The sequence below is a fragment of the Mauremys mutica genome, chromosome 25 (assembly GCF_020497125.1).
Source record: "Mauremys mutica isolate MM-2020 ecotype Southern chromosome 25, ASM2049712v1, whole genome shotgun sequence".
Classification (NCBI taxonomy): Eukaryota; Metazoa; Chordata; order Testudines; family Geoemydidae; genus Mauremys; species Mauremys mutica.
Window position 1 is genome coordinate 6,691,655 of NC_059096.1, and position 7,694 is coordinate 6,699,348.

The 7,694-nt window shown below is 53.0% G+C and overlaps 1 long non-coding RNA gene across 1 annotated transcript; it reads right to left on the reverse strand.

Annotated features, from left to right (window-relative positions):
* Positions 1–272: 272 nt before the first annotated feature.
* LOC123356253 lies at positions 273–6,405 on the reverse strand. The gene is made up of 3 exons (XR_006575304.1): positions 6,237–6,405; positions 2,649–2,857; positions 273–490 (listed from the first exon to the last, which is right to left on the reverse strand). It is a non-coding gene; the product is annotated as an uncharacterized LOC123356253 (long non-coding RNA).
* Positions 6,406–7,694: the final 1,289 nt, after the last annotated feature.

A 7,694-nucleotide genomic window follows, 5' to 3' on the forward strand; every position in this document is an offset into this window, starting at 1 on the left:
GCCATTTTGCACGGGTGTAAATGATTGCACACCACAGTGGGCAAATGGTACGGGTGGGAATTAAACATGCGATAGCGCGATACAGCCTTTGCACTATATTTTTTATTCAGCAGCTGAAGAGTTAATTATACAATTCTATGGCACATGGGTTAACTAGAACACCTGGTGCCTGGAAACAGACACAAGTGCACTGTTGCAATTCATGTTCTAGCCTGCACCTGCGTTTCATTAACTCCCGTAGAGACAAAGCAATGCTGAGAAAGGGAGTGGCAGAGCAGCATCCAGGCTGGCTAGCTCTCTCTGCCTGCCTGGAAATCACGCCTTCGGTTAAGGCGAACCAAGAGGTTGCTTCGTGATGTGTCAGTACAGGGCTGCAAAGCTGACGACGGTGGGAGTGGTGGCAGGCCGGAGGGGGTGGTGAAGGAGAGGAGAGATCAGTGCCAGACAGTGAGACGATGACCGCAGTAGAGAGGTGATCGTGGCAAAGGCCCTAAAGAAGAGAGACCCGTGGTGAGGACAGAACAGATGGTGGTCTCTGCTCTTGGGTTTGGAACCAGCAGGGACAGTCATGTGACACTTCATGTCAATGACAGCGAGGGGGGGGGGAACGTGGCAGAGGGTGATGAGTCAGGGGAACTCTGCGAATAGGAGCTGGGCATTGGCTCCTAGAACTGGAAGGGACCTTGGAAGGTCATCGAGTCCAGCCCCCTGTTGCCCCAGATCCCTAAGTGGCCTCCTCAAGGATTGAACTCACAACCCTGGGAGCAGGCCAATGCTCCAACCACTGAACTATCCCTCCCCACTCCAATCCAGGGCCCCTGTTGTCCGCCCCCGGCCTCTGTTGAACCTGGATCTGTATGATACTAGGGACTGGCAGGCTCCTTTTATTTCTACTGTCCATTGGCTAAAGCAGATGGGAATTTCTGAACCCCAGCCCTGAGGCTGCAGTCCAGTATCAAAGCAGCTGTGTGGCTGGATCCCAGAGACTCCCTTGTTTACGGCCCAGGGGATGAAGCAGCTGGCAAGCCTCAGTGCTCCACCAATCAGGCCAGTGGCCCTCTCCGCTCGGCCCTCAGCTCACATCATCTCACACCTCTCCCTCAGTTCCTGACAAGCTGGTCTGTGCTTGTCAAACAAGAAATCATCTCCCGCCGGGACGCCCCGGCAGCTGAGAAATCCCTTTTCCCCATCTCATTCTCACTCCTTCTCCGGAGCTCAGAAAGGCCTATTTCTCCCCTGCAACGCTTCCATTCTCACCCCCCGGCTCCTTTGAAATAAAGCAGCGCTTGTTTCACGTGTGAGCATGAGGGGTTCCCTGCACTGAGACTCTGCTAGAGCAACATGGATGTTTCTCGCCTCCCTGCACAGCCCTGGCTGCGGGGGGTGGAGGGGGGGGGACTGTGGCTGCACCGCAGAGACCAGTACCAACAATTCCCCGCTGCCTGATCTGCTACCACCGCAAGGGCAGAGTCTCCCAAAGACAAACAGCTCCCTGGTTCTTCTCAGACCATGGCCTGGCTGAGAGACACCTCTCTTGACAGGCCTGTGGACCACCACACAGTCTTGTCCTAGAAGATACCGATGCACTAGAGAACTAGTCGGGAGGGAGACCTTTCCAAAAATCACAGGTCTATTTCGACTCCGAGTTGCTTACACCAACTTCCTTGCAACAGAGACTAAGTCAATGCCCTGCTTTGTTGATACCATTCCCTTCCCTTTATCTGCAGCTGTGTTTGGCCTGCCAGCCCTCTGATGTTTGGAGCCCACGGACGGCTCTCTCTAGTGCCTGCATACAGGCAAGGTCTGGCGTCATCCTTCTTCCCGACCTTACTTGTCTCCTGTGTCAGTCCCATCTCGCGCCTCACTCACATAGCGAGTGTGGGAAATTCAACAAGTGTCACCACCCCTTGGCACCTGGGTTGTAACTAATTGGGGTGTGTCACTGCTGTCTTCTACTGATCAGAATCAGAACTGCTCTGTGGTGTGTCATAGGCCCTATACAGCTCTTTGCTAATGAGAGTCACTTTTATGTTCAGGTGTAGAGGGGGCTTGTGCTTCGTCGAGCAGGAGGATATGGGCCCGATTTACCTTGCTGTCAGGATGCTCACACCGTACAGTATAGGGACAGCTGTGGTGTTCTAGATGGTCATGGATCTGTTACAAAATAATCCTTAGCATTTGTAGGATGTGCTATATTTCCTAAGCAGTGCACAAACATTAACAGATAAGGTAGGGAAGTAGCATGATCCCCCTTTTCCAGATAGGGAAACTGAGGCACTGAGCAGCAACATGACTTGGAGAACACAGGAAGTTGTGGCAGAGCCAGGATCCAAACCCAAGAACCAGTCACATCTAACCCTGGATTCAGTCCACCCACGATTGGATTGACCTCTTCCAGCTGATGCTTTCTGCCTATGATGGTGCCTTATTAGTGAAAGACTCAAGGAACTCACTCTATTTAGCTGGGGGGGGGGGGAGAGAAAGAAAATTGAGGAATGACTTGATTCCACTTCATAACCACCTGCAAATAGTTCAGTCGAGCAGGCAAAGATCTAACAGGATCCAAAAGCTAGACAAACTCAGATTAGAAATAAGGTGTCAGTTTTTTTAACAGCAGGGGCAAGTAATTAACCACTAGAACAACTTACCAAGGGCTGCTACAGATTCTCCATCACTAGCCGTTTTTAAATCAAGATTGGACAGTTTTTGGAAAGATCTGCACTGATTCAAATAGGAATTATTCTGAGGAAGTTCTCTGGCTTGCGTTACGCAGGAGATTAGACTGGAGGATCACAGGGTCCCTGCTGGCCTTGGAACTGATGAGTGGTGCTTCTTTTCACCCCGGAAAGAGCTCTCCCTGGAAGAAAGGTCGCAGATGTATGATCAGGGACTGAATACATGCATTGCAGAAAATCCAACTCAGGCTACTTTGGTGGGCAAGCTTCACCGTAAAGCCGGCCCTGTGGTTAAACGTAAGCGCAGGCCTTCTAATCTGAAACTTTCCGCTCCTCTGTGCCGGCTTGAGAAAGCAAAACTGTGCCTCAGAGGGGCTGGCGATGAGGCTGGGAGATGGATTAACTGATCAAGCAGTGGGTTAAACCGATTGCCCATGTAAATTCCCTACCTTGTTGGGGATTAGGAGGCAGGAAAACATGGCTTTATTACCCCTAATTGAATAGAACTTGGGTCTCCCTCCCTGGGAAGCCACCAGAGCTTTCACAAAGAAATTGCGAAGGATATTTCCCAGTTGGCAAGGCTCCAGGAAAAGCCCCTTTCACCTTTCAGCCTCCTCCGGCTCCTTCCTCTGCAAATTAATTTAAAACAAATTAAGCCGGGGCGACACCTGGCTTTCTCCAGTGCTGGAAGCCGAGGGATGCAGCCGGTCCCCCGAGGAGTGTGGATCTTTCAGCTCCCCACAGCGACTGCAGGTGATAGCGGAGAACGCCGCATCGCCACTCTGATTGTTATGTATGTGGATGGTCGCCACACCTATGGGCCCCAGACATGAACCAGGCCCCCACTGTGCTTGCACTATACAAACACAGACCATAAAGAGCCTCTGCCCCTGGGTCAGATCTGGATAGGCAGAGGGATAAGAATTGAGACTCTGGGAGACTAAGCGACTTGCCCAAGGAAGCTTGTGAGAGAGAAGTTGATTGACCCAGGGTCTGTCAAGTCTCAGGCCGCTTGGCCGCCCTTTCCCTCGAGGTTTGAAGAACCAGGCAAGGCAGCGATCGCACATCCTCCATGTCTAGAGCCCCTGCCTCTGCCCTGGGGCTGCTGGGATTCACTGAATGTTTGTAACTATCTGCTTTTCCCCCACCAAGATCCAGCTTCAAGCGTCCCCCTGGCGGTTGTGCCATCTGGTCATCTCCTCCCAGTGTCTCCTCGGAGGTTAGTTAGGGGCTTCAGGCTGAAGAGCAGTGCTAGGTCTTTTCTGCTGAAGGACCCAAGTTCGGGGTAAACGCAAAGCCAGCTGCGGCTTGGGTCTTTCAAGTCTGACGCCTACCCCAGGCTGATCTACCCTTGTGAAGGAAGCGTCCCCCAGATACGACGCATTGAACTTGGATAGCGAGAGCGTGACGGGCTCCGCTGAGTCTGCAGTTGCCCTTTGTCATCAATGTCAAAATCCCTGCGCAGCAATGGGCAATTCTCAGGCTCTGTTCAAGCAAGGTCCAGGTTTGACCTCAACAGAGCAAGTTGGAAAAGTAGGGGTGGGGGAGGATGTTTGCGGGTGGGCGCGCGCGCGCTCACACACACACGAAAAATGTTGTTGAAAACTAATATTTTTCTCTCTCCATTTTTGGCCATGAAAAACACTGTCATTTCGGTGCCCTTCAGTTTCCCAACAAAAAGCATTTAGATTTCTCTCAATAAAAGCAGGCACTTTCCGCAACCATTTTCCGTTCAGTCGAAAATCCAATTTTCCGTTAAAACAAATGAAAAGGGTTGATGGAAATTGTGTCCACCAGCCTTGACCAGGGTCACTGTAGGTCAGAAAAGAGGCTGGCTGGAAGGGGCTAGGGGAGAGAGAGGGACAGCAGGGGTGCATAGGGTGACCAGATGTCCCGTTTTTATAGGTACAGTCCTGTTTTGGGGGATTTTTCCTTATATAGGCTCCAATTACCCCCCACCCCCGTCCCGTTTTTTCACAGTTGCTGTCTGGTCACCCTAGGGGTGCAGGATCAGGAAGGCTGGAGAAGGGTGGAAAGTGACACAATCTATTTCATTTAGCTCTGGCTCCCAGCACATTATCTAGAGAGCCCACCTGCCACTTTCTCTCCGGCCTGGCATGCCAGACAGGCTGCCACCCGCTCGTCAAACCTGAAAACTCTTCCCCTCCTCCCGAGCTGCCCCTCTCTGTCACCACTGACAACTCCACTGTCCACTTCCAGCTCTCTCCTTCTCCCCGCATCGTCTGTCCCTCGTGAAGTCCTGTCCCTTCTTTCGTGTCACTAAAATCCAACTCGGTCCCGCCCCCGCCACTAAAAATCTCTTGTCCGGGTCTTTGATCCTCTCTTGGCTTTATCACTCACGGCCTCTCCCTTCCCTCCACTCTTGCTGCTTCTCACTCCCACTTCTAGTCCAAGCAGGAATGCCACTGCTCAACCCCCCTTCCCTGCCGCTTTGAGGGCATCGCCGCTTTCTTCTGCCCAGCCCGAGACAGAACGCGGTTGCTGCAGGTCAGGACGGAGGGGCACTAGCCAGGTTGCCTAAGGGCAAAGGATTGAGACAACAGCCCGGGATGCTGCCAGGCAGCAGTGAGGGGTATCAGCCGAGCGGCACGGCAGGGGAGGAACAGAAGAAGCCTGTGACATGGCCCCTTTCGAATCTCCGCCGGGCGTGATTCCCACCAGCAGGCTAATACTCATCAGCATTAAACTTCACCCAGAAAGGCTCCCTACCCCCCGAAAAAAATAGAAATGTTTGATTTTTAAGTGGTTGTGGGGATAAATCCCAGGCCAGCTGCCCTTTAAGGGCTCACACTGATCTCCAGGGAGCGGTTAGCAGCCCTGCATATTTTTTCACATGCGTTGATGCTTTTCATGGAAGGTTAAGTTCGCCTGTGAACCCCTCTGTCTCCAGAGGCACCAGGTCACGACGACAGCATCTGCGGGGCAGGGGAGAGCGGAGATGGCCCATCACAAGCTCTTCTGCAGCTGGGCTCAACCACCAGGTCACTCAAAACATCAGCCGAGGGAGCCAAATTCTTAGACCAGAGAGAGAGAGATTTCTCCAATCTCCTTCCTCTGCTGAAGCATCACTGTATTCTCCATACACCATTCCTTGTAAGCCCCAGGTTGCTCAGAGGTCCTATCTGGCCTCCCTTTAACATCCACCCTTTGTTCCATTCGCTACTGCTAAAGAGGGGAGACCGGAGCGGGGCTGAGGGTCATAGGGTTTAAATGTGTCAAGTGTCTGATGCAGCTCAGAGAAAGCGCCAAGAGATTAAAGCCCCTCAGATTTGTTCTGGAAAGGGGTTTTATGTGCTCTGATCTCCCAGGGCTGCAGCCCAGCTGTGTGGCAGGCGGTTGAGTGAGGCTTTGCATGGGGGGGCAGGGAAGGGAGAAGGAATTAGGATACGAGAGCCTCCGGGAAGAATCCCCCCCTACTTGCCCCGCAGACAGTAAGGAGCCTAGACATGACATCATTCTTAGCACCCCAAGAGAGGGCCCTTTCCCAGTGCCATGAGGAGGACACCTGGGGAGAAGCAGCTGGTACATCTCGGCTCTTACCTCTTCCATCTCTCACCTCCCATGGCTCACAATTTCAAGTCCGAGATTATCGCATTCCGCTTCCCGGGGCTGCGTTTTATGGTTGCACATGTTGATCTTTGGCAGCCATGCAGCATATTCCAGAAGCCTTCTTTCTCCGGTGGGTTACCTCTCCATTGCCTCTGGGGGAGATGCTGGGGAGAGAAGGGGAGGAGATGTTAAATAAAAAGCAATTGACAGCTACTCTATCCAAAGATTCCAACTCGGCCACATACAATCGGCGGCAGGGGTGGGGAGGGCGCACTGTCCGTGGAGGGCCCATGGCTGTAGAATTCACTTCCACTACAGCACAAGTTGTGCTGGAGAAAGTTGTCCCCTTTCTTATCCCTTCGGCTGGTGCCTCACCGTACCCACACCCTGCTCCCAAGAGCGGAACCAGCCTTCTTGTGTCTTCCATCCCCTACATGAGCCAGCCGTGCACACCCGTTCAGATGCTGATCTACAGGGCCCAACCCGAACCTGTGCACCTGAATGGCTATTTAAGGAGCACAAAGTAATTCCAGATCTGGCAGGCTGGCTCAGCAGCGTATCCACCTAGCTGGGTTGCTTTGGAAAGGTCAGCTCTGTGTGTGTGTGTGTGTGTGTGTGTGTTCAGGGGTTTGCAGTTTGCCACGCGTGCGTCGCCGGTGAATGTGTGGGAGCAGTAGGGACTGCGTATAAGGCAGAAAGGGGGCACTTGCTTGCATGAGGCACACTAGCAATACTAGGTTTTCCCAGGACCCGGAGAATAACCAACGATCCCGCTGATAAAACGCCCCTGCACATGCGCACTCCAGCTTGGAGCAGCGACCCAGCCTCCAGGCAGCAAGAGGCACTGCAGCATCCTGAGTGCAGTCCCTCTGTCCAGTAGTTCCACTTGGCCCCCGACCCCTGCTGTGTTTTCCGGAGGCTCCTTCCACTGGACCAATGGAAGCTCTCCAGTCTAAAAACATGTAAGGTGTCTCCCATCGAAAACTGATCCCCGCCAACTGCAGCTCCGGCAGGAAACAGCTGTCAGAAAGCAGAGTGTTTTATGGTGCTGAAATAGCCCTCCCACCCAAGCAGAGCTGGACACCGGAGGGTGCAAGTAACATGCGGTATATGTCAGGAACTGGCAGGCCCTGCCTTCCAACAGCCCCTGAGCGGCTTCTTCAGTGACCTGGCTGAGGAGTTACTCCACCCACAGACTCAGTCTTTTCCTGTAGTCCACTTTCACATTCTGCAGCTCCCTTCTGCAGCGTACTTGCTCTCGCTCTCTCTCTCTATACTTATGCCGCACCCATCACTGCATCATCTGAGCCCTTCACAACCACTGCTGAATGTTTCCTTTGGTACCATCGCCCTTTGGTGTGATCAGCCTTGTACTACAGATGAGGGGGAAACTGAGGCACGAGGGAATTAAGTGACTCGCCCAGAGTGACGCAGGGAGGCTGTGGCAGA